At 45.1% G+C, this 25,356-nt stretch overlaps 5 non-coding genes and 9 pseudogenes across 5 annotated transcripts; all 14 read left to right on the forward strand.

The window, feature by feature from the left end:
• The first annotated feature begins 20,835 nt into the window (after positions 1-20,835).
• Positions 20,836-20,954, forward strand: LOC136738590 (5S ribosomal RNA). Its single transcript, XR_010812669.1, has one exon. It is a non-coding gene; the product is annotated as a 5S ribosomal RNA (ribosomal RNA).
• Positions 20,955-21,172: 218 nt separating this feature from the next.
• On the forward strand, positions 21,173-21,291 carry LOC136738477 (uncharacterized; annotated as a pseudogene).
• A 220-nt stretch (positions 21,292-21,511) lies between these two features.
• LOC136738299 (5S ribosomal RNA) lies at positions 21,512-21,630 on the forward strand. Its single transcript, XR_010812601.1, has one exon. It is a non-coding gene; the product is annotated as a 5S ribosomal RNA (ribosomal RNA).
• A 216-nt stretch (positions 21,631-21,846) lies between these two features.
• On the forward strand, positions 21,847-21,965 carry LOC136738403 (5S ribosomal RNA). The gene has a single exon (XR_010812629.1). It is a non-coding gene; the product is annotated as a 5S ribosomal RNA (ribosomal RNA).
• Positions 21,966-22,175: 210 nt separating this feature from the next.
• LOC136738464 (uncharacterized) lies at positions 22,176-22,294 on the forward strand (annotated as a pseudogene).
• A 224-nt stretch (positions 22,295-22,518) lies between these two features.
• Positions 22,519-22,637, forward strand: LOC136738377 (uncharacterized; annotated as a pseudogene).
• A 210-nt stretch (positions 22,638-22,847) lies between these two features.
• LOC136738470 (uncharacterized) lies at positions 22,848-22,966 on the forward strand (annotated as a pseudogene).
• A 209-nt stretch (positions 22,967-23,175) lies between these two features.
• On the forward strand, positions 23,176-23,294 carry LOC136738586 (5S ribosomal RNA). Its single transcript, XR_010812665.1, has one exon. It is a non-coding gene; the product is annotated as a 5S ribosomal RNA (ribosomal RNA).
• Positions 23,295-23,510: 216 nt separating this feature from the next.
• On the forward strand, positions 23,511-23,628 carry LOC136738534 (uncharacterized; annotated as a pseudogene).
• A 210-nt stretch (positions 23,629-23,838) lies between these two features.
• LOC136738394 (uncharacterized) lies at positions 23,839-23,957 on the forward strand (annotated as a pseudogene).
• A 226-nt stretch (positions 23,958-24,183) lies between these two features.
• Positions 24,184-24,302, forward strand: LOC136738335 (5S ribosomal RNA). The gene has a single exon (XR_010812623.1). It is a non-coding gene; the product is annotated as a 5S ribosomal RNA (ribosomal RNA).
• A 216-nt stretch (positions 24,303-24,518) lies between these two features.
• LOC136738453 (uncharacterized) lies at positions 24,519-24,637 on the forward strand (annotated as a pseudogene).
• Positions 24,638-24,847: 210 nt separating this feature from the next.
• On the forward strand, positions 24,848-24,966 carry LOC136738484 (uncharacterized; annotated as a pseudogene).
• Positions 24,967-25,174: 208 nt separating this feature from the next.
• On the forward strand, positions 25,175-25,293 carry LOC136738503 (uncharacterized; annotated as a pseudogene).
• The last annotated feature ends 63 nt before the right edge of the window (positions 25,294-25,356 follow it).

Here is a 25,356-nt window from a genome sequence, read left to right on the forward strand (position 1 = left end):
ACATTTTCTGAAAGACTGTAACATGTCACCAGACTGTTTACATTCTCCTGCTTTCACAGGCTGTCAGGGCTGCACCAGGCTCTCTTCTAGCCTTTCGTTTCCTTGAATTTGACTTTTGACAGAGCTTGTCCATAACATGATGTTTAACAAACAAATTCTGGTTCTTCTTGTGGAGACACCATGACTATTTATGTATTACTATTATTATCCATCTGTTTATTCAATGTATATTTTGGATTACTTTTCTTATAATAGTCTTTCTTTCTGATTTCTGATGCTTGAGGCACTCTGTATAGAGCCAAAGATCCTCATGAATATGATAAATCTGTTGTTACATTTTTAAATATAATTCTAAAATGATTGCCAAAACATAGACATTTACCTTATATCACCTTCAAACTATACATATTCATAAACACACAAAGCACATACACATTGATATCTAAAGATAATTCAGATATCCGATCTGTGGCATGTTTTATTGACCCTGCAGTGTCTCAAACAGCCCTTATAACTTATTATTTAAGCTTATGATTATTTAGAATAAAATGTCAAATAATCCCACTCGATTATTTCATTATTTCACTATCTCAGTTTTCTTGATCCATTGTGAAAAAGTTCTGTTATTTCCTCCTCATCTGTAGAGGCTACATTAGCCCACTCCCCGGTCTGATATTCTCGTAGTAACTGTATCCAAATGTTGGGCGGACATTTAGCCTTCACGATGATGTGTACATCGTGCGGGTGAAGGAGGTGAATAACCATCTTTTCATCTAGAATATCCCAAAAAGTTGTGTTACCCTGGTTTGGTTTTAATTTTGGGAGGGACACCCATATCATTTCTTTTTCTCCTGGGGAGAAGGGGACATGGGTTTTAGTCGTATAGACTATTGATTGACCTTCCTCTTTACTCTGTCTAGTTTTGACTTGCATGGGTGCAGCTGGGACCGTTTTCAGAGCGGTCAGATCTGGATACAATGTATTATTATAACCAAAATCAGTGATTGATTTATATTCCGGATTATATGGGGGAGGAGCGCTAGCAAAACCTCCTTTTTCATATTCCCATGCTTTGCGATCTAAATCATCCCAATCGGGCCTGTCGTCCTCGGAGTGATCTGTGTCGCGACGCGCTGCTAACACGGCAGCACATCGCGCACCTACACCTTCACCTTTTCTGACCACTTTTCTTGCCCTTCTAATTTGCCTTGTAGTTCTATTAATTCTATCGTATTTTTCACAACTTCTTCTCTCAATTCACATTACTGTTTATGATGATCTTCCATTTCTGTTATTTTCTTTTCTTGATTCTCACCAACCTGACACAATATCACAATTCCTTTCTCTGTCTTATCTGGTTGTTGTTGCTTCCACCAGTCCCGGTGCTCCTTCGGAGACCAGTCTTTCTCCCAACTTCCTTCCAACATTTTCTTCTCTACATTCTGTTTTTTTATTTCTCAAAAAACCAATAATGCTGGTGTCACTCACTGTGACGATTTATCTGAAATATTACATTATTATATATTATTTTATGTATATATATTATAATAAAAACAAACACTCCAGTAAGGTACGGACACCCGTACATGACACTGGCTAAGGTAAGGGAACCCATAAACAACCATAAGCACCCCCGGACCTAGGACAGACTGTAACTTGCTAACTTGCTAACTTGCTAACTGTTTTGTTTGCTTCACATCGTTTGCTGCTAGTTGCATGCCAAACGAGTTCGTTCTGTCCAAAATATAAGCTTTTTTCTTCTAATAAACTCAATAAAAATACAGTGCACTAGCAACTATTTCCCTTTCAAAAGTTGTAGTCCCGTTTCAGTTAAAACAAAATGTGTTCTTCAAACAAAGAAAATACTTGTGTTTCTTTTCCCTCTTTACCTGCTCTTATCACAAAGCTTCTCAACACAATCTCAGGTGCAGGTGCACTCTGCGCTATCCTTTGCCCGAGCTTTGTCCAGGAAAACTCACTGTAGCCATCTTAGTTCAACACGGGCTCTCCTTACCTGCGAGTCACACGGGTCCAGTTCACTTTGCAAGTGAACAGTCTCTTCTCAGAAACAATAAGGAAACTTGGAAAGAAACACAATCCCAGGTCGGTGTTAAAAAAAAGTTCTTTGTTTTCATATTAAAAGAAAACATTTGTATTTTCTCTGCACACTTCACAGCTCCAATTAGCACACTCAACTAATCCCTGCCCCCCTCAGAACCGTCACTAAAGAAAGGTACTCACAGTCATTTTAAATATGACATCCTGTAGTGTTTCATTTCAAAATATGATCTTATTATCACTTGAACCAAATAAATCCTTTGACCCACTAATACCAAATTACAGTTATGGGGGCCACAGATGTGATTTGAAAATACGATCTTCCATGTCTTTCTGTTGTGTTTTGACCTGGGGATCTGTAATTGTCCAAGTGGCTACTGCACATGTACTTATTTAATATTAAATGTGTTATTTAATTAGGCTTGGTTCTGGTGAGCATGTACAAGACGTCAGCTTTTTAAATAACTGTGTGTATTGGATCATACACATTTTAGAAATACTCTCTCAAACTTCCCGCATTGGTACCTCACCAGGGAGGTAGAAAACAGCAATAGCATTGAAAAAGTGTGATTGTAGTTCTGCTCTTCTGCAATATATTTCTACAATATCTTTAACATCTTCTTTAACATTGTTTTAAAGGCTGGGACCAATATGGTGGAATATCTCCAACACACGGACATTGAGAGACTCGACCCCTTTGTGCTGCTGCTCAGAGACCAACTCTCAGTTGTCTCTGAGTAGGCTATGGATCAACTTCCTTTCCTAATATGAAGGAGACCATGGATACAAAACCTATGAAAAACAGGTGATTATTGTTATTCTTCTCATTATAAACTACTTAATACATCTCTCCCATAAAGTACAACAGGATAGTGGTGACGTCATTCAGGATTGGATTGCCATTGGTCAAAAGCCCTCTGAGAGAAATTGTGTGGCGACACTCCACACTCTTAGAAGAAATTGTTCTGCACAGAACCATAAAGGGTTCCTCGAGTAATCGCTCTGGTGGATCCCTTTATGGTTCTATGTAGAACCCCTTCAAAGGGGTTACATGAAGAACCCCCAAACATAGCGTTCTACACAGAACCATTCGTTTTAAAATGTTATATATAGAACCCATTCAAAAGGGGGACACGTGCTATACCTGAATTTGTTTTCCAAATACAATCTTTAAAAAATGTATGAGTTCATATATACAAACACACATACACAACGTAGAAATCGCACTACTAGTGAAGTAACTTCATTTACATTATATGCCACAACTCCTCAATTTGGAACGCAAAAACAAGACATCTGATGTAAAAGTGTAAACTAATTACGAACAGCACTTTTGATTTTTATCTTCAATTCAGGGGCTACTTATTCGAACAGTAAACTGTATTCTCTCTTCAGAGTGACTGGAATGTTTTTGCCTACATTCAACTTAAATATGAAAGTTTCCAAAAACGGCATAGTTTTCTTTAAGGCTATTCAATGCCAAACACAAAATTCTCTCTGCTTTCAGTGCTTGTCCTTCAGCACAATTACACAGGTTCATGATGTTCTCATTTCAATACATTGTTTTCTTATTTAAACTATTTGACTTTGAGCTTACATTGAGAATAAAATCACTTTTGCAAGTAAAACCTGGCCAAGAAAGGAAGCAGCACTACAATAAAACAATACACAGAATACAAAGCAGTTCCTTCAAAAGTGAAAGTGATAAAGAGTGATGTCTGTCAGTAAATTACGTTGAGATACATATTGGTTATTTTGAATTAGGAGTCCAACTTCAATAACTTCTATTAACAAGCCAAAATACAGATCAGAATTACGGGTAATTGAAAATAATATGTAGCGCCTAGGTAAGCTTGGATGTGTTCAGAGAAACACTAAAAACGGACCTTCCTCACACCCGTCTTGTTGAGGTGGACGTGGTCATACAGGTGATGTGGCTGGATGTCTCAGTGGTGTGCCAGGTGGACGTTGGGGAGGAGGGCACATCTTCGGGATACTTCTGCGTTGATGGCCTGGATGATGTGCAGGGGCACGTCTGTGCGGGGCAGCAGTGTGGAGATGGTGATTTTGGCAGTTTGGAATTCCTCTGTGGCTTTCTTTGCCACCTGTCTCAGGGCTGAGGCCACATCGCCCCTGCGGGCACTCAGGTCGTTAGTGCCGGTGTGGATGAGGATGTGTTTGACCTGGCACAGCCTCCTCTTGGAGAGCAGCTCCAGGGCTCTCTGTGCTGTCGGGCACCAAAGCTTTTTCACTTTTCGCCCAGGGAAGAGGCGCCTCTCATCCAGGAACTTCCCATTGGAGTCGCTCAGAATGACCACCTCTGTGTTGACCTGCCACTCCGGGTTTTGCGTCGGGAGTGGTGGGGGCAGCGGGTGTGTTTTAGGGGAGTGGCGTTTCAGGGGTTTGTGTATTAGTGGCAGGTCTGGTGATAGTGGGGGTGTCAGGAGTGGTGGGGAGTGTGGGTGGATCAGTGGGTGCGTCAGTGGGTGCGTCAGGGGTGTAGGTGTTGTGGGGTCAGTGCAGTGCAGTCTCTGTGCTCCTCTCTTAGCTTCTCCAGCTGGCTCTGCAGGCTCCTCAGCTGGCTGTGCTGGGGTGTCCTGGTCAGCTCCTCCCTCGCTCTGTGCAGCTCCGTCCTCAGGGTTTGGCTCTGCTCCTCCTGGTCTCTTACTGCTGCTCTCAGCTTATGGATCTCAGCCTTGTGGTGCATCTTTAGTCCCTGAACTCCGCAAACTTCAGCTCCAGCACTGATAGGCATTCCTTTAGTGTTTTAATGTTGCTGGAGAGTTTTGGGGAGACAGGGGGGCAGTCTGTGGGAGATGGGGCACTGTCTGGCTCCGTGTGGCTGGGGGCAGACTGCAGGGTGGCCGGCTCTGGCTCGTGTTTCTCTACCTCAGTCTGCTGCTTTGAGGTGTGGAAGCCGAGAGATAATTGGTCCAGGCTGCTCTCGCTGTCCTGCACCATGATGGTCCCATTGTGGTATACATTAAAAGTGAGCATCACACTGTCTGTGTCTTTCTCTACCAGCACTGAGATCTGCCTGCCTCTGCTAATGCCCCTCTTGTTGTTATTGGGGTATGTCTGGCACAGGGTTTTGTGAAAGGCGGTGTAGAACAGTAGATTGTTCTTGACCCTGTTTTCTCCTTTACCGGTGTAGTCTAGGATGAGGGTCTCAGGAGATGCTCTCATCACAGCTTGTTTGTAGTCCTTCTTAGCCTGTGCAGAGCGAATGTCTTCAGGGTATCGGATTTCAAAAGGCAGCTCTGCAGTCAGACTGCTGTTCGATAGATTTCTATCAGTCTCAGTGGCAGTTGGGCTCTCTCCTACTGTCACTCTATTCAAATTGGAGCTCTGCATTTTCATTGGCTGAGTCAACTACTGAGAATGCTTATTTATTTTATTAATACATATTTTTTTGTTTAATTATTTGTCTCTATAGGTGAAAGGTCTTACCTCCAATTCTTGTCTTCAGCTTTTCTTTTCTGACTTTTCTTCCTGAACTGTCTCTCTGCTTTCTTCTTTTTGTGTTTCTCTTAAAATTATTATTTTTTGAATACTTTTTCTTCTGAATTTCTATTCCATGTCTTCTGTGTATGTGTGTATGTTTATAGTGCTATATATTCATTTGTAAATGACAAATTAAATCCGCTTATGTATAAAAACAAATGTTTTTTAGGAGCTCATATTCCTCTCTCTCTCTCTCTCTCTCTCTTTCTCTCTCTCCCTCTCAATTCAATTCATTTGTATTGTCAAAGCAATTGGACATACATACATATACATACATACATACATACATACATACATACATCTACACGGAAAATAAATAATAGAATTATGAATCACAATAAGATGTAATGAAGTACAGAAAATGAAAATGTAAAAAAATGTGATCTTTAATACATACAAATAAAGAAAATAGGTTTACTATTTCCAGATTCCTTTTTTGAAATACAATGACATGCATAACAAACAAGTATTTACATTATATTTACAGCCGGTGCTCGTGTGTCACTGTGTCCCTCAGGCTGTGGTAGGCGCTGACATATTGGGCAGCCAGGGTGGCTGTGTGTCCCTCCCCCAGGAGGACTGGCGTTTTTCTTTTTTCTCAGTTTTGTCACAGGTTGGGTGGGCATCCATTATGTTGTTACAGAATTTGTCCCTTATTTTGGGCTAAAGCTTTCCGTGGAGGGGAACGTGGATCAGTTTGTACCATTTTTGGGAGAATCTGCCTTGTTGGGGCGGAGCTGTGACCAGGTGAACAGCAGATCGGGCATAGGTGGGCATGTGGGCAGAGGAGTTGGAAGGCCGGTCAAGCAAATAAGCTTGCTAAGGTACGCAGCAGCAGCAAGCATCCCCCACATCCAGCCAGCCAGCCAGTCTGGCTGGCGGTGACTGAGTGGTTGTCAGACGGCAAGCAACGGAATGTACGTGCTCTGTGATGTCATAGCAGTCAGCTGAGAGAGGCTCGTGATGTCATCGCTGAGCTGGCTGGCTGGCTGGCTCTGTGTGTGTGTGTGTATGTCTGTGTGTGTGTGTGTGTGTCTGTTTGTCTGTTTTTCAGTCTGTCTGTCTCTCTCTCTCTCTCTCTCTCTCTCTCTCCCTCTCAATTCAATTCATTTGTATTGTCAAAGCAATTGGACATACATACATTCATACATACATATATATATATATATATATATATATATATATATATATACATACATACATGCATACATGCTAGAAAGTCATTACTATGTTATCTTAAAGGCTAACTAAGCAGAACATATATCATTATATAACAGAGTCCATAGGTCTACACATGGTTTTAGGGAACAGGCACGTAGGTCATACCGTTTGACATTGTTTCCAAGGTTCTCATCGTAAATAACAAACAGAAATCAAACTAGCTTCTGGCCTGACCTTCTAGCTTGACTCTATCTTTCCGCCTTATATACTTGGTGAATAATTGAGGATGTAGCACCAAGTGACCACATTAGGCTGCCTGAGGGTTTCTGGGGAGTGTAGTTGTCTAGGGTCGGTTTTCTTCCCTAGAGTGCAGACCTTGCAGCAGACCTGGCCTGACATGTCTGCCATGTATGACCCTGCCCCTTGGTTTGTCCCACATCCTCCCCCCCAGCTGCGACCCCATAGGTCGAGCGACAGCCGCAAAAAAGCATGCACCCGGGACAGCCCATCAACATTCCCCATGGCCTTCCCTGGCCTGTGCTGCAGGGTGAAATGAAAATGTTGGAGACTCAAAAACCACCTCATCACACGGGCATTCCTGTCTTTCGAACGATGCATCCAAGTGAGGGGGGCATGGTCAGTGATCAGGGTGAAGTGCCTGCCCAACAAATAGTATCGAAGACTGTCCAAAGCCCACTTCACTGCCAAACATTCTTCTTCAACTACCAAATAATTTATTTCATTGGATTCCAACTTTCTGCTAAGGAACAACACCGGGTGTTCGTGATCACCCATTCTTTGGGACAAAACCACTCCGATCCCCACCTCAGAGGCGTCCATCTGGACTATAAATTCTTTCTGAAAGTCTGGTACCATTAAAACGGGGTTGCGGCAGAGCGCCTCCTGTAGGCTCCGGAAAGCCCGGTTTGCTGTATCACCCCATCTAACCATATTGGGTTCTGTAGCCTTAGTCATATCAGTCAGAGGGGCCGCTAAGGTAGCATAGTTGGGAATAAACCTCCGGTAATACCCAGTTAACCCTAAAAATGCCCTAACCTGCTTTTTATTGACAGGCCTAGGCCAAGAGTTTATGGCTTCAACCTTGGATATTTGGGGTTTCACCATACCCCTCCCTACTGTATAGCCCAAGTATTTGGCCTCTTCCAACCCCAAATTGCATTTGGTTGGATTAGCCATCAGGCCTGCTGCATGTATTGAATCCAATACCGCTTGGAGCTGAGACAAATGTGATTCCCAATCTGGACTGTGAATGACCACATCATCTAAATATGCTGCCGCATACGTCCTGTGTGGTCTAAGTATGTGGTCCATCAACCTTTGAAAGGTGGCAGGAGCACCATGCAGGCCAAAGGGCATCACTGTGTAGTGAAACAGACCATCTGGGGTTGCAAAGGCTGTTTTTTCTTTGGCACCCGGGGTCAAGGGAATCTGCCAGTAGCCCTTGGCTAAGTCAATAGTTGAAATATAGCGAGCATTCCCAATATTCTCTAACAATTCATCTACTCGGGGCATTGGGTATGCATCAAACTTTGAAATTTCATTAACCTTTCTAAAATCATTACAGAATCTCCAGGAGCCATCAGGTTTGGAAACCATGACTATAGGGCTGGACCACTCACTGTGGGATTCTTCAATAACCCCTGCCTCCAGCATTTCCTTAACCTCATTTCTAATAGTGTTCCTGCGAGCTTCTGGTACCCTGTAAGGCCTCATATTTACCTTCTTTCCTGGGAGAGACACAATGTTGTGAGAGACTAAATGGGTACGCCCCGGTATGCCTGAGAAAACTTCCCTATTACGTATTATCAAGTCGTTCACCTCCTTCAACTGGTCAGGTGACAAGGCAGCTGCAATATTCACCTTCGGTGTCCCTAGTGGCTGAGGGGGGTAAGTCAACATCAACACTTCCCTGTCCTTCCAGGCTTTTATTAAGTTGACATGATATATTTGTTCTGGGGGTCGGCGGCCGGGTTGCTGAACCTTATAGTTCACTTCCCGTATTCGCTCTATAATCTCATAAGGTCCCATCCACGTAGCCAGAAATTTACATTCTACAGTGGGAACCAACACCAACACCCTATCACCAGGCTGGAACACCCTCAGTGTAGCCTGACGATTATAGGCGAATTGTTGGTGTTCCTGTGCCTGCCTTAGGTGCTCTCTCACAATGGGAGTGACTGTGGCTATTCTCTCTTGCATAGCATTGATGTGCTCGACTACACTCCGGAAAGGAGTGGACTCGTGTTCCCACGTTTCACGGGCTATGTCTAATATCCCCCTGGGGTGCCTCCCATATAACAGTTCAAAAGGCGAAAAGCCCAGGGAAGCCTGTGGGACTTCCCTAATGGCAGACATCAAGTAGGGCAGCATGAATTCCCAATTTTTCCCATCCTTATCGATTACCTTTCTTAGCATGGACTTCAGGGTCCTATTAAATCTCTCAACCAACCCATCTGTTTGTGGGTGGTAGACTGATGTTCTCAACTGCTTAACCTGCAACAATTTACACAGATCGGTCATAACCTTAGACATAAAGGGTGTGCCCTGATCTGTTAATATCTCCCTCGGTATCCCCACCCTACTACACATCAACATTAGCTCTTTTGCAATACCTTTTGAAGCCATGGTCCGCAGTGGAATGGCTTCTGGGTACCTGGTGGCATAATCCAAAATAACCAGTATATACTGATGCCCTCTGGCTGATTTCGGGAGAGGTCCCACCACATCCATAGCTATCCTAGCAAAGGGGGTCTCTATGATGGGCAAAGGGACCAGTGGGCTTCTGAAGGCTGGTTTAGGAGCATGTAGTTGACATTCAGGACATGAGCTACAATGTTCTGTCACGTCTGCATGTACGCCTGGCCAGTAAAACCTCCTCAGGAGTCTATCCTTGGTTTTGTCCATCCCCAGATGTCCCCCCAGGATATGCCCATGTGCCAGATTGAGAACTGTTCGTCTGAATGGGGTGGGAACTAGCAATTGCTCCACAATGTCCACCCCTATCTTATTTACACGGTACAATAGGTCATTTTTTACCATAAAATAAGGATAAGCTGTTGGCGGGTCTGCAGTAGTCATAGGGGTCCCATTTACTACCTTCACATTTTCTTTAGCATAGTGTAGAGTGAGATCTCGCACCTGTGCGCTGCCAAAATCAGTGGGGAGTCCCTCTAACACTGACACTTCTACATTGTCAGCTTCAGGGGTCTCTATGAATGGATTCTCACCCACCCTGCTAGTGCTGGGTTCCTCACCCTCCATAGGGTCATCTACGTCACTACATTCCACCCCTATGTTTTCAGTTTAATTTTCCCCAACCAAAACCTTCACTGTCGACTCAACTGGAACCAGGTCTACTTTTAGCTCTAGTTGTGGGATCGAGGCAACTTGTGGCTTACAGTTTTCAGTGTGCATTTCCAATTTACTATGTTTTCTATCTAGTTTTCCAAAATTAGGAAAATATCGTCCCAGTATCACATCATATGGCATGTTGGGTACCACACCGACTTCGTAATCTAGTTTCCCGGCCTCTGTCTGTATGTTTACAAGGGCTGTGGGATAGGGGCGTGTGTCACCATGTGTGCATGTGATACTGAGCTCCTGATGTCTATCCAGCTTGTTGGTCGCTACTAATTTTTCTGTGACCAGTGTAACCATACTGCCAGAGTCGAGTAGAGCAGCCACTTCTTTCTCATCGACTATCACTGTACACATGTGTTTTGGATTAGGTACTCCGCCTATGAAAACATCCGTCCCAACAGGGCAGGCATAAAATACCGGTTTCTCTTTCCCCATATCACACACATTACATTGCATTGGTTCCTCTCTACCTGGGCAGTGGGCCGCAATATGTCCTACTTTGTCACAATTGTAGCAGACAATTGGTTGTGATGGTGACCCCCTATAACCCTTAGTCTCGGCTTTAGGCCCCACCTTTGCCCCCCCCAGTCTTGCTCTTTTCTTCCAACCCAGCGCGTCATGTTCCCCAGAGTACTTTGGAACCATCTTACCCGGTCCGCTGGTTCGTCATGGCCTGGGGAACGAGTTTTTAACCTCCGGTACATGCTCTGCTGCTCCGGCTGTATAGAACCGCTCTACAATGGCCACCAAGGTGTCAGCGGACAGCACCTCATTCTGGCCAACCCAGCGTCGAACGTCCTTGGGCAAACAGCGTTGGTAGTTGTCAAGGACTATGGCCTCCACCACCTCGGCTGATGAATGGACCTCTGGCTGTAGCCATTTCCTGGCCAGATGGATCAGATCAAACATCTGCGTTCAGATTGGTTGTCCTGGTTGGTAGGCCCACTGCTGAAACCGATGTGCCCTCACTGCGGTGGTCACGCCCAATCGGGTCATTATCTCCGCTTTCAATTTATCATAGTCCTGGGCGTCCTTCAGCTCCAGATCAAAGTACGCTTTCTGTGCATCCCCTGCCAGATAAGGTGCCACAAGCCCTGCCCAGGAATCTTTTGGCCATCCCTCTCTCCGCTGTCCTCTCAAAGGTCATAAGGAAGGCCTCAACATCGTCCTGTTTTGTCATTTTCTGCAGAAAGTGATTGGTGCGGGGAGTGGAATGGGTTGCAGCCCCCTGTGGCCCAATCCTGGTTGCAAGTGCTTCAACACTCTCTTTCAGCTCTTTAGTCACCTTTTCCTGCTCTTCTCTAAACATTTTATTTGTATCATGCTGGACCTGCAGTGCTTCCTGATGCATCCGCATAGCATCCTGGTGAGCCACCTGCTGCACCCTGGTCGCTTCCTGTTGGGCTATTACAGCCTGTAGTTTTTTTTTTTTGGATAAAAAAATTCACTCAGCCAGTCTGGGTTTCATGAGGTGCTGCCCGCATTCTACACCAAATGTGACAAAACGCCTTGGCTGTACACATGTGCGGGTCTTCTCTGTGATCTTCTTAGGAGTAAAAACCAGTCATGACCCAGGGAGGAGGTTGCAAATACAGGGCTGTGCCTGTATGTTTACTTCAAACAAAACAAATCTGAAAACAAAACCTAACTCACACTGGAGTTGTAACTAATCTTACATAATCATTCTATTTTAAACAAAGTCTGGAATAAATAAGTCTTGGCTTTCTCCTTATGAGCTACCTCTGTTTTCCAGATAACTCACCCTATTGTCTCTCACTTCTCTCTCTCTCAGGCCCGCCTTATATACCTGGTGAATAATTGAGGAAGTAACACCAAGTGACCACATTAGGTGCTAGAATGGCTGCCTGAGGGTTTCTGGGGAGTGTAGTTGCCTAGGGTCGGTATTCTACCCTAGAGTACACACCTTGCAGCAGACCTGGCCTGACATATCTGCCATGTATGACCCTGCCCCTTGGTTTGTCACATTACATACATACATACATATACACGGAAAATAAATAATAGAATTATGAATCACAATAAGATGTAATGAAGTACAGAAAAAGAAAATGTAATAAAATGTGATCTTTAATACATACAAATAAAGAAAATAGGTATACCATTTCCAGATTCCTTTTTTGAAATACAATGACATGCATTACAAACGAGTATTTACATTATATTTACAGCCGGTGCTCGTGTGTCACTGTGTCCCTCAGGCTGTGGTTGGCGCTGACATATTGGGCAGAATGTGTCCCTTATTTTGGGCTAAAGCTTTCTGTGGAGGGGAACGTGGATCAGTTTGTACCATTTTTGGGAGGATCTGCCTTGTTGGGGCGGAGCTGTGATCCAGGTGAACAGCAGATCGGGCATAGGTGGGCATGTGGGCAGAGGAGTAGGAAGGCCGGTCAAGCAAATAAGCTTGCTAAGGTACACAGCAGCAGCAAGCAGCCCCCCCATCCAGCCAGCCAGCCAGTCTGGCTGGCAGTGACTGAGTGGTTGACAGACGGCAAGCAACGGAATGTTCATGCTCTGTGATGTCATAGCAGTCAGCTGAGAGAGGCTTGTGATGTCATCGCTGAGCTGGCTGGCTGGCTGTGTGTGTGTCTGTGTGTGTGTGTGTGTGTGTGTGTGTGTCTGTTTGTGTTTGTCAGTCTGTCTGTCTCTCTCTCTCTCTCTCTCTCTCTCTCTCCCTCTCAATTCAATTCATTGTCAAAGCAATTGGACATACATACATACATACATACATGCTAGAAAATCATTACTATGTTATCTTAAAGGCTAACTAAGCAGAACATATTTCATTATAGAACAGAGTTCATAGATCTACACATGGTTTTAAGGAACAGGCACGTAGGTCATACCGTTTGACATTGTCTCCAAGGTTCTCATCGTAAATAACAAACAGAAATCAAACTACCTTATGGCCTCCTGACCTTCTAGCTTGACCTTATCTTTCTTAAGTATACAAGAGAGAAAAACAGGTTTGAGAAAATCATTTCTAACTTTCCTTCCATACAATAATACATACATACATACTGAAAATAAATAATAGAATTATGAATCTCAATATAATGTAATGAAGTACAGAAAAAGAAAATGTAATAAAATGTGATCTTTAATACATTCAAATAAAGAAAATAGGTTTACTATTTCCAGATTCCTTTTTGAAATACAATGACATGCATTACAAACGAGGCTTAGGTGGGCATTTGGGCATAGGAGTAGGAAGGCCGTTCAGGCAAATTAGCTTGCTAAGATACGCAGCAGCAGCAAGCAGCCCCCCCATCCAGCCAGCCAGCCAGTCTGGCTGGCAGTGACTGAGTGGTTGACAGACGGCAAGCAATGGAATGTACGTGCTCTGTGATGTCATAGCAGTCAGCTGAGAGAGGCTCGTGATGTCATGGCTGAGCTGGCTGGCTGTCTGGCTGGCTGGCTCTGTGTGTGTGTGTGTGTGTGTGTGTGTGTGTGTGTGTGCGTGTGTCTGTCTGTCTGTCAATTCATTTCAATTCAATTCAAAGGTTCTTTATTGGCATGATCTATCACAATATTGCCAAAGCAGATACAAATGTTCTATCAATCAAGACAAAACATTGCAATACAAGATTCAGTGGAACAAATATAGTACACATTGAAATAAAATTAAGTAGGATATAAACCATATTTGTTGTTTGTATCAAAATTTGTGTCATGACATCAGAAAAATCACTGTTTTTATTTTGTTTTGCAAATGGAGTGCCACAGGCTGGTGTCTACACAATGTCTCGCAGGCTGTGGCAGGTGGATACATATTGCGCTGCTAAGAAGGCAGTGCGCTCCTCCTCTCCCAGCAGGACGGGGAGTTTGCAGCAATCGGGGATCATGCTGAACTCAGGGATATGCATTTTTAATATTTTAAAGTATGTCTCCCTGATTTTTGTGTATTTAGGGCAGGACAGCAGGAAATGCGCCTGTGTTTCGACCTCCCCTAGGTCACACTGGCTGCACAGCCGCTCTTCTCTGGCAACCCAGAATTTTCTGTAGCGGCCTTTTTCAATGGCGAGGCTGTGGTCACTGAGCCTGTATTTAGTTAGATTTTGTCTCTCTTTTATATTTTGGATTTTTAAGTATTCAGCCAATGTAATGTTTCTATTCAGGGCCCGGTAGCATTCCAATTTGTTTTGTAATTCTAATTCGTGTCTCTAATCTTTTGTGTATTTGCTTTTCAGGTACATGTCAATTTTCCCAATTGTTGTTGTTTTGGTCATTGTGTGTTCGGGCTCTGTGAGCCTCAGAGCCGTGGGGGCGTTTCTGTGTACGTGTAAGATGTTTTTATTAAATTCTAGGTGGAATATTTCCATGGGGCTTTTGTCCCAATTGTTGTTATTGAGGTTCATGAGGGGACCCCACACTTCGCTCCCATATAGCAGGATTGGTTGGATGATGGAGTTTAATATTTTAATCCAAATAGTTATTGGTATTGTTGTTTTCCCAAATTGTGTCTTTATGGCATAAAATGCCCGGCGTGCCTTGTCTTTTAATGCGTTTATAGCCAGGCTGAAGCTCCCTGACGCACTGATGGTCAGGCCAAGGTAGTTGTATCTGGTGCAGTGCTCTAATCCAGTGCTGCCCAGAGTGAAGCGGTACCTGTTTCCCTGAGATGGGGCTTTTTTCTGGAAAACCATAACTCTGGTCTTGTCCAGATTGACTGCCAGGGCCCATTTCTGACAGTACTGCTCTAGCAGCGCCAGGTTCTGCTGAAGCCCCTGCTCTGTGGGCGACAGCAGCACCAGGTCGTCTGCATAGAGCAGGAACTTGATCTCTGTGTCATGGAGAGTTAGGCTGCGGGCGTCAGACTGCTCCAACACTGTGGCCAACTCGATGATGTAGATGTTGAACAGTGTTGGACTCAGACTGCAGCCCTGTCTCACTCCCCGCCCCTGAGTGAAGAACTCTGTTCTTGAGTTGCCAATTTGAACTCCGCATTTGTTTTCAGAATACATTGATTTAATGATGTCATAAACTTTACCCCCTACACCACTCTGTAGAAGTTTATAAAATAATCCCTTGTGCCAGATTGAGTCAAATGCCTTTCTAAAGTCTACAAAACAGGCAAATATTTTTCCTTTATTGTTTTGGGTATATTTATTTATGAGGGTGTGTAGAGTGTAAATATGATCGGTTGTGCGGTGTTTTGGTAGGAAGCCAATCTGACTCTTATTCAGGACACTGTGCTTGGTAAGGAAGGCCAGTATCTGGGCGTTGATGATACTGCAGAACACCTTCCCCAGGTTACTGCTCACACAGCTGCCCCAGTAGTTATTGGGGTCTAATTTGTCTCCACTTTTAAAAATCGGGGTGATCAATCCTTGATTCCCGACCTCAGGGAAACACCCGGCTCTCAGCACCAGGTTAAAGAGTTTGAGCAGAGCCTCCTGCAGCTGCGGGCTGCTGTGCTTCAGCATCTCAGGGCTGATGCTGTCGGGGCCGCTGGCTTTCCTGGGTTTGAGGATTTTGAGTTGATGTTTTAGTTCCTATATTGTAAATGGGTTATCTAAGGGATTTTGGTTATTCTTAATGATTTCTTCCAATTTATTTAGGTTTTTTAATATTTTAACCTGTTCTGGCTTTGGATTGTTTTCAACATTTTGGTAAAGTTTTTCAAAGTGTGTTTTCCAGATTTCTCCATTTTGAATTGGTATTTCATTTTTTGTTTTTGGGGTATTTATTCTGCCCATATAGTGGTCTTTTTTCTTACTGAGGAGTTGCTTGTAGTGCCGCAGGGCCTGGCAGTAGCTGAGGCGAGCCTCCTGGTTGTCGGGCTCTCTGTGTTTAGTGTTGGAGAGATGTCTCAGGTGTTTCCTAGAAGTTTCACACTCCTGGTCACACCACTGTTCTTTTTTTCTTTTAGACGATTTCATATTTTGGTTTTTAATTGTTTTAATGTTTGATTTTAAAGCCAGTCTCTCAAATATTTCATTCAGTGTTTTGGTGGCTGAGTTTATTCCGTTTTGGTTTATTTGATAGTGTGAGGATTGATATCTGTCTAACATGTTTTCAATCTCATCACTATTCAGGGCTCTTGTGTAGTTCTCTGTGCTGGGCTCTGACCATCTCTAACTGGGTGGCAGGGAGACCAGTTTTGTGGGAAGTTTGGCTCTGACTTGTGGCTGCGCTGATCTTTTTAGGTAAAGTGTTATTTGGCTGTGGTCTGATAGTGGAGATTGTTGTCTGACTATAAACGCATTGTTGGCTTGTGGGTCCAGGTCAGTTATGGCGTAGTCCACCACACTGCTGCCCAGAGCCGAGCAGTATGTGAATCTCCCCAGAGAGTACCCCCTGGTCCTGCCATTGATGATATATAGACCCAGGCTTTTACATAGGCGCACTACCTGCTTCCTGCTCTTGTTTACCACGCTGTCGTGGCTGTGTCAGTGTGGAGGTGTGTGTGTGGCACAGCGGGGAGTCTCCGAACAGGTGTGTGTTCCCCTCTGTATTGATGTAGTCCATCTCTCTGCCAGTCCTGGCATTGAGATCGCCACACAGCAGTACAGAGCCCAGGGTCTGGAAGTGGCAGATTTCGTTTTGAAGCTCATGAAAGCCTTCCTCATTATAGTAGGGGGAGTCTGCGGGTGGCATATAAATTGCACATAGGTATATATCTGTGTTATTTTGTAGGGTGTCTTTTCTGATTTTCATCCACAGGTGTGTGTCTCCTCTCTGTACTGGGCATAGGGCTGCTCGGAGCTCCTCCCTGTACCACACGATAATCCCCCACGAGGCCCTGCCACACCTGACTTTGGGTTTTTTATAGGAGGGCACAATCAGCTCCCTGTATCCATTGTATCCATCCAGTGTATAGACATATCTGCACAGCACCAAGTCTCTACAAGAATGAAAACATCTGAACTATTTACAGTGTTGATCAGTTCAGGGCCTGTGCTCTTCATTCCAAAAGTTGAGGAGCGTAAACCCTGCATATTCCAACTGCTTATTTTAAAGGACATGTTAATATATTTTATTATACTTGTCTCTTCTACATAAGAAAGTTTAATTTGTGGTCTACAACTGATATTATATTACTATTAATAATTATATATGGATATACATAATAATCACTCAAAGATTTTATGTTTGCATCAAAATATCAGAATAATTAAATCACATTTTTTCTTACTCTCCATCTCCACAACCATATATATGTGTGTTGAGGCTCAGTTAACTCAGCAGTGTGGAACAGATGACACTGAGGAGTTGCCTTATCTGGGCCAGCTGGGCAGCATCGGGCCTCCAGGCTCTGGAAGCCGCTGCTGCGTGGCTGTGTGGCTGTGCTGGTCCCCGGCTGTCCGCTCTGCTGTGCTGGACGGGCCCTCTGGGGATGGGGGGGTGGGGAATGGGGCCGCGGGGTCTCAGGGGCTGGGGCTGGGGTGGAGCCGGTGGCTGGGGATGTGGCCGGGGGCTGGGGGGTTTGCTCCTGGTCTCGAGGTGGGGGTGTGTGGGGTTTCGGCCCAGGGTTGTGTCCTTGAGGACCTTTGAGATGATCCTCACACCCGTCTTGTTGAGGTGGACGTGGTCATACAGGTGATGTGGCTGGATGTCTCAGTGGTGTGCCAGGTGGACGTTGGGGAGGAGGGCACATCTTCGGGACACTTCTGCGTTGATGGCCTGGATGATGTGCAGGGGCACGTCTGTGCGGGGCAGCAGTGTGGAGATGGAAATTTTGGCAGTTGGGAATTCCTCTGTGGCTTTCGTTGCTACCTGTCTCAGGGCTGAGGCCACATCGCCCCTGCGGGCACTCAGGTCGTTAGTGCCAGTGTGGATGAAGATGTGTTTGACTTGGCAAAGCCTCCTCTTGGAGAGCAGCTCCAGGGCTCTCTGTGCTGTGGAGCACCAAAGCTTTTTCACTTTTCGCCCAGGGAAGAGGCGCCTCTCAACCAGGAACTTCCCATTGGATTCGCTCAGAATGACCACCTCTGCGTTGACCTGCCACTCCGGGTTTGCGTCGGGAGTGGTGGGGGCAGCGGGTGTGTTTTGGGGGAGTGGCGTTTCAGGGGGTTGTGTATTAGTGGCAGGTCTGGTGATAGTGGGTGTGTCAGGAGTGGTGGGGAGTGTGGGTGGATCAGTGGGTGCGTCAGGGGTTGGAGGTGTTGTGGGGTCAGTGCAGTGCAGTCTCTGTGCTCCAGTGATGTGTAGCTCCTCTCTTAGCTCCTCCAGCTGGCTCTACAGGCTCCTCAGCTAGCTGTGCTGGGGTGTCCAGGTCAGCTCCTCCCTCGCTCTGCGCAGCTCCGTCCTCAGGGTTTGGCTCTGCTCCTCCAGGTCTCTCACTGCTGCTCTCAGCTCATGGATCTCAGCCTTGTGCTGCATCTTTAGTCTGTGCATCTCATCCCGGAGCTGATCACACAAGGAGGTCTGGGCCAGGGTGCTCAAGGTCTGCTCCATGAACTCCGCAAACTCCAGCTCCAGCACTGATAGGCATTCCTTTAGTGTTTTAATGTTGCTGGAGAGTTTTGGGGAGACAGGGGGGCAGTCTGTGGGAGATGGGGCACTGTCTGGCTCCGTGTGGCTGGGGGCAGACTGCAGGGTGGCCGGCTCTGGCTCTTGTTTCTCTACCTCAGTCTGCTGCTTTGAGGTGTGGAAGCCGAGAGCTAATTGGTCCAGGCTGCTCTCGCTGCCCTGCACCATGATGGTCCCGTTGTGGTATACATTAAAAGTGAGCATCACACTGTCTGTGTCTTTCTCTACCAGCACTGAGATCTGCCTGCCTCTGCTAATGCCCCTCTTGTTGTTATTGGGGTATGTCTGGCACAGGGTTTTGTGAAAGGCGGTGTAGAACAGTAGATTGTTCTTGACCCTGTTTTCTCCTTTACCGGTGTAGTCTAGGATGAGGGTCTCAGGAGATGCTCTCATCACAGCTTGTTTGTAGTCCTTCTTAGCCTGTGCAGAGCGAATGTCTTCAGGGTATCGGATTTCAAAAGGCAGCTCTGCAGTCAGACTGCTGTTCGATAGATTTCTATCAGTCTCAGTGGCAGTTGGGCTCTCTCCTACTGTCACTCTATTCAAATCGGAGCTCTGCATTTTCATTGGCTGAGTCAACTACTGAGAATGCTTATTTATTTTATTAATACATATTTTTTTGTTTAATTATTTGTCTCTTACCTCCAATTCTTGTCTTCAGCTTTTCTTTTCTGACTTTTCTTCCTGAACTGTCTCTCTGCTTTCTTCTTTTTGTGTTTCTCTTAAAATTATTATTTTTGAATACTTTTTCTTCTGAATTTCTATTCCATGTCTTCTGTGTATGTTTATAGTGCTATATATTCATTTGTAAATCACAAATTAAATCCGCTTATGTATAAAAACAAATGTTTTTTAGGAGCTCATATTCCTCTCTCTCTCTCTCTCTCTCTCTCTCTCTCTCTCTCTCTCTCTCAATTCATTTCATTTGTATTGTCAAAGCAATTGGACATACATACACGTACATACATATACACTCACCTAAAGGATTATTAGGAACACCTGTTCAATTTCTCATTAATGCAATTATCTAATCAACCAATCACATGGCAGTTGCTTCAATGCATTTAGGGGTGTGGTCCTGGTCAAGACAATCTCCTGAACTCCAAACTGAATGTCTGAATGGGAATGAAAGGTGATTTAAGCAATTTTGAGCGTGGCATGGTTGTTGGTGCCAGACGGGCCGGTCTGAGTATTTCACAATCTGCTCAGTTACTGGGATTTTCACGCACAACCATTTCTAGGGTTTACAAAGAATGGTGTGAAAAGGGAAAAACATCCAGTATGCGGCAGTCCTGTGGGCGAAAATGCCTTGTTGATGCAAGAGGTCAGAGGAGAATGGGCCGACTGATTCAAGCTGATAGAAGAGCAACTTTGACTGAAATAACCACTAGTTACAAACGAGGTATGCAGCAAAGCATTTGTGAAGCCACAACACGTACAACCTTGAGGCGGATGGGCTACAACAGCAGAAGACCCCACCGGGTACCACTCATCTCCACTACAAATAGGAAAAAGAGGTGAGACATTCAGATGGTAGAGTCAGAATTTGGCGTAAACAGAATGAGAACATGGATCCATCATGTCTTGTTACCACTGTGCAGGCTGGTGGTGGTGGTGTAATGGTGTGGGGGATGTCTTCTTGGCACACTTTAGGCCCCTTAGTACCAATTGGGCATCGTTTAAATGCTACGGCCTACTTCCAGCAGGATAATGCACCATGTCACAAAGGTCGAATCATTTCAAATTGGTTTCTTGAACATGACAATGAGTTCACTGTACTAAACTGGCCCCCACAGTCACCAGATCTCAACACAATGGAGCATCTTTGGGATGTGGTGGAACGGGAGCTTCGTGCCCTGGATGTGCATTCCACAAATCTCCATCAACTGCAAGATGCTATCCTATCAATATGGGCCAACATTTCTAAAGAATGCTTTCAGCACCTTGTTGAAGCAATGCCACGTAGAATTAAAGCAGTTCTGAAGGCGAAAGGGGGTCAAACACAGTATTAGTATGGTGTTCCTAATAATCCTTTAGGTGAGTTCATCGTAGCTCTTAATACTCTCTTTCTGTCTGGAGGAGATATAATTGAAGTATTGTACACGTACCCAGCTACTGTCAACACCATTTGCTGCACTGATATTTTTCCATCCATTTTTCTTTTTTTTTTTTTTTTTTGCTGGAAGTTCCGTCAATACCCGCCAACCTTTAAGAGACATCATGCCGCCAGGCATCTTGGCTTGCGGCCACACCGTCCTGAACGCGCCCGATCTCGTCAGATCTCGGAAGCCAAACGGGGCAGGGCCTGGTCAGTACTTGGATGGGAGACCTCCTAGAAATACCAGGTGCTGCAAGCTTTTTACGTCTCCTGGGTAACTTCATCGTAGCTCTTAATACTCTCTTTCTGTCTCCAGGAGATATAATTGAAGAATTGTACACGTACCCGGCTACTTTCAACACCCTTTCCTGCACTGATATTTTTACCTCCATTTTTCTATTTTTTTTTTTTTTTTTTGCTGGAAATTCCGTCAATACCCGCCAGCCTTTAAGAGACATCATGCAGCCAGGCATCTCGGCTTTCGGCCACACCATCCTGAACGCGCCCGATCTCGTCAGATCTCGGAAGCTAAACGGGGCAGGACCTGGTCAGTACTTGAATGTGAGACCTCCTGGAAATACCAGGTGCTGCAAACTTTTACGTCTCCTGGGTAACTTTATCGTAGCTCTTAATACTCTCTTTCAGTCTGCAGGAGATATAATTGAAGAATTGTACACGTACCCGGCTACTTTCAACACCCTTTCCTGCACTGATATTTTTCCCTCCATTTTTCTATTTTTTTTTTTTTTTTTTTTTGCTGGAAGTTCCGTCAATACCCGCCAACCTTTAAGAGACATCATGCAGCCAGGCCTTTCGGCTTGTGGCCACACCGTCCTGAATGCGCCCGATCTCGTCAGATCTCGGAAGCTAAACGGGGCAGGGCCTGGTCAGTACTTGGATGGGAGACCTCCTAGAAATACCAGGTGCTTCAAGCTCTTTACGTCTCCTGGGTAACTTCATCGTAGCTCTTAATACTCTCTATCTGTCTGGAGGAGATATAATTGAAGTATTGTACACGTACCCAGCTACTGTCAACACCATTTGCTGCACTGATATTTTTCCATCCATTTTTCCTTTTTTTTTTTTTTTTTGCTGGAAGTTCCGTCAATACCCGCCAACCTTTAAGAGACATCATGTAGCCAGGCCTCTTGGCTTGCGGCCAAACCGTCCTGAATGCGCCCGATCTCGTCAGATCTCGGAAGCTAAACGGGGCAGGGCCTGGTCAGTACTTGGATGGGAGACCTCCTAGAAATACCAGGTGCTGCAAGCTTTTTATGTCTCCTGGGTAACTTCATCGTAGCTCTTAATACTCTCTTTCTGTCTCCAGGAGATATAATTGAAGAATTGTACACGTACCCGGCTACTTTCAACACCCTTTGCTGCACTGGTATATTTCCCTCTATTTTTCTTTTTTTTTTTTGCTGGCAGTTCTGTCAATACCCGCCAGCCTTTAAGAGACATCATGCAGCCAGGCATCTCGGCTTGCGGCCACACCATCCTGAACGCGCCCGATCTCGTCAGATCTCGGAAGCTAAACGGGGCAGGACCTGGTCAGTACATGAATGTGAGACCTCCTGGAAATACCTAGTGCTGCAAGCTTTTACGTCTCCTGGGTAACTTTATCGTAGCTCTTAATACTCTCTCTCTGTCTGGAGGAGATATAATTGAAGTATTGTACACGTACCCGGCTACTGTCAACACCCTTTGCTGCACTGATATTTTTCCATCCATTTTTCTTTTTTCTTTTTTTCTTTTATTTTTTTGCTGGAAGTTCCGTCAATACCCGCCAACCTTTAAGAGACATCATGCAGCCAGGGCTTTCGGCTTGTGGACACACCGTCCTGAATGCGCCCGATCTCGTCAGATCTCGGAAGCTAAACGGTGCAGGGCCTGGTCAGTACTTGGATGGGAGACCTCCTAGAAATACCAGGTGCTGCAAGCTTTTTACGTCTCCTGGGTAACTTCATCGTAGCTCTTAATACTCTCTTTCTGTCTCCAGGAGATATAATTGAAGAATTGTACACTTACCCGGCTACTTTCAACACCCTTTGCTGCACTGGTATATTTCCCTCTATTTTTCTTTTTTTTTTTTGCTGGCAGTTCCGTCAATACCCGCCAGCCTTTAAGAGACATCATGCAGCCAGACATCTCGGCTTGCGGCCACACCGTCCTGAACGCGCCCGATCTTGTCAGATCTCGGAAGCTAAACGGGGCAGGACCTGGTCAGTACTTAAATGTGAGACCTCCTGGAAATACCAGGTGCTGCCAGCTTTTTACGTCTCCTGGGGAACTTCATCGTAGCTCTTAATACTCTCTTTCTGTCTGGAGAAGATATAATTGAAGAATTGTACACGTACCCGGCTACTTTCAACACCCATTGCTGCACTGGTATTTTTCCCTCTATTTTTCTTTTTTTTTTTGCTGGCAGTTCCGTCAATACCCGCCAGCCTTTAAGAGACATCATGCAGCCAGGCATCTTGGCTTGCGGCCACACCATCCTGAACGCGCCCGATCTCGTCAGATCTCGGAAGCTAAACGGGGCAGGGCCTGGTCAGTACTTGGATGGGAGACCTCCGAGAAATACCAGGTGCTGCAAGCCTTTTACGTCTCCTGGGTAACTTCATCGTAGCTCTTAATACTCTCTTTCTGTCTGGAGGAGATATAATTGAAGAATTGTACACGTACTAGGCTACTTTCAACAGCCTTTGCTGCACTGATATTTTTCCCTCCATTTTTCTTTTTATTTTATTTTTTTGCTGGAAGTTCCGTCAATATCCGCCAGCCTTTAAGAGACATCATGCAGCCAGGCCTCTTGGCTTGTAGTCACACCGTCCTGAACGCGCCCGATCATATCAGATTCCGAAGCTAAACGGGGCAGGGCCTGGTCAGTACTTGGATGTGTGACCTCCTGGAAATACCAGGTGCTGCAAGCTTTTTACGTCTCCTGGGTAACTTCATCGAAGCTCTTAATACTCTCTTTCTTTCTCCAGGAGATATAATTGAAGAATTGTACACGTACCCGGCTACTTTCAACACCCTGTGCTGCACTGGTATATTTCCCTCTATTTTTCTTTTTTTTTTTTGCTGGCAGTTCCGTCAATACCCGCCAGCCTTTAAGAGACATCATGCAGCCAGGCATCTCGGCTTGCGGCCACACCATCCTGAACGCGCCCGATCTCGTCAGATCTCGGAAGCTAAACGGGGCAGGACCTGGTCAGTACATGAATGTGAGACCTCCTGGAAATACCTGGTGCTGCAAGCTTTTACGTCTCCTGGGTAACTTTATCGTAGCTCTTAATACTCTCTATCTGTCTGGAGGAGATATAATTGAAGTATTGTACACGTACCCGGCTACTTTCAAAACCCATTACTGCACTGATATTTTTCCCTCCATTTTTCTTTTTCTTTTTTTTTTTTTTTTTTTTTTTGCTGGAAGTTCCGTCAATACCCGCCAGCCATTAAGAGACATCATGTAGCCAGGCCTGTCGGCTTGCGGCCACACCGTCCTGAATGCGCCCGATCTCGTCAGATCTCGGAAGCTAAACGGGGCAGGGCCTGGTCAGTACTTGGATGGGAGACCTCCTAGAAATACCAGGTGCTGCAAGCTTTTTACGTCTCCTGGGTAACTTCATCGTAGCTCTTAATACTCTCTTTCTGTCTGGAGGAGATATAATTGAAGAATTGTACACGTACTAGGCTACTTTCAACACCCTTTGCTGCACTGATATTTTTCCCTCCATTTTTCTTTTTATTTTATTTTTTTGCTGGAAGTTCCGTCAATATCCGCCAGCCTTTAAGAGACATCATGCAGCCAGGCCTCTTGGCTTGTAGTCACACCGTCCAGAACGCGCCCGATCATATCAGATTTCGGAAGCTAAACGGGGCAGGGCCTGCTCAGTACTTGGATGGGAGACCTCCTGGAAATACCAGGTGCTGCAAGCTTTTTACGTCTCCTGGGTAACTTCATCGTAGCTCTTAATTCTCTCTTTCTGTCTCCAGGAGATATAATTGAAGAATTGTACACGTACCCGGCTACTTTCAACACCCTTTGCTGCACTGGTATATTTCCCTCTATTTTTCTTTTTTTTTTTTGCTGGCAGTTCCGTCAATACCCGCCAGCCTTTAAGAGACATCATGCAGCCAGGCATCTCGGCTTGCGGCCACACCATCCTGAACGCGCCCGATCTCGTCAGATCTCGGAAGCTAAACGGGGCAGGACCTGGTCAGTACATGAATGTGAGACCTCCTGGAAATACCTCGTGCTGCAAGCTTTTACGTCTCCTGGGTAACTTTATCGTAGCTCTTAATACTCTCTATCTGTCTGGAGGAGTTATAATTGAAGTATTGTACACGTACCCAGCTACTGTCAACACCCTTTGCTGCACTGATATTTTTCCATCCATTTTTTTTTTTTTTTTTGCTGGAAATTCCGTCAATACCCGCCAGCCTTTAAGAGACATCATGCAGCCAGGCATCTCGGCTTGCGGCCACACCATCCTGAACTCGCCCGATCTCGTCAGATCTTGGAAGCTAAACGGGGCAGGACCTGGTCGGTACATGAATGTGAGACCTCCTGGAAATACCTGGTGCTGCAAGCTTTTACGTCTCCTGGGTAACTTTATCGTAGCTCTTAATACTCTCTATCTGTCTGGAGGAGATAT

Source organism: Amia ocellicauda, unplaced genomic scaffold (assembly GCF_036373705.1).
Source record: "Amia ocellicauda isolate fAmiCal2 unplaced genomic scaffold, fAmiCal2.hap1 HAP1_SCAFFOLD_56, whole genome shotgun sequence".
NCBI lineage: Eukaryota > Metazoa > Chordata > Actinopteri > Amiiformes > Amiidae > Amia > Amia ocellicauda.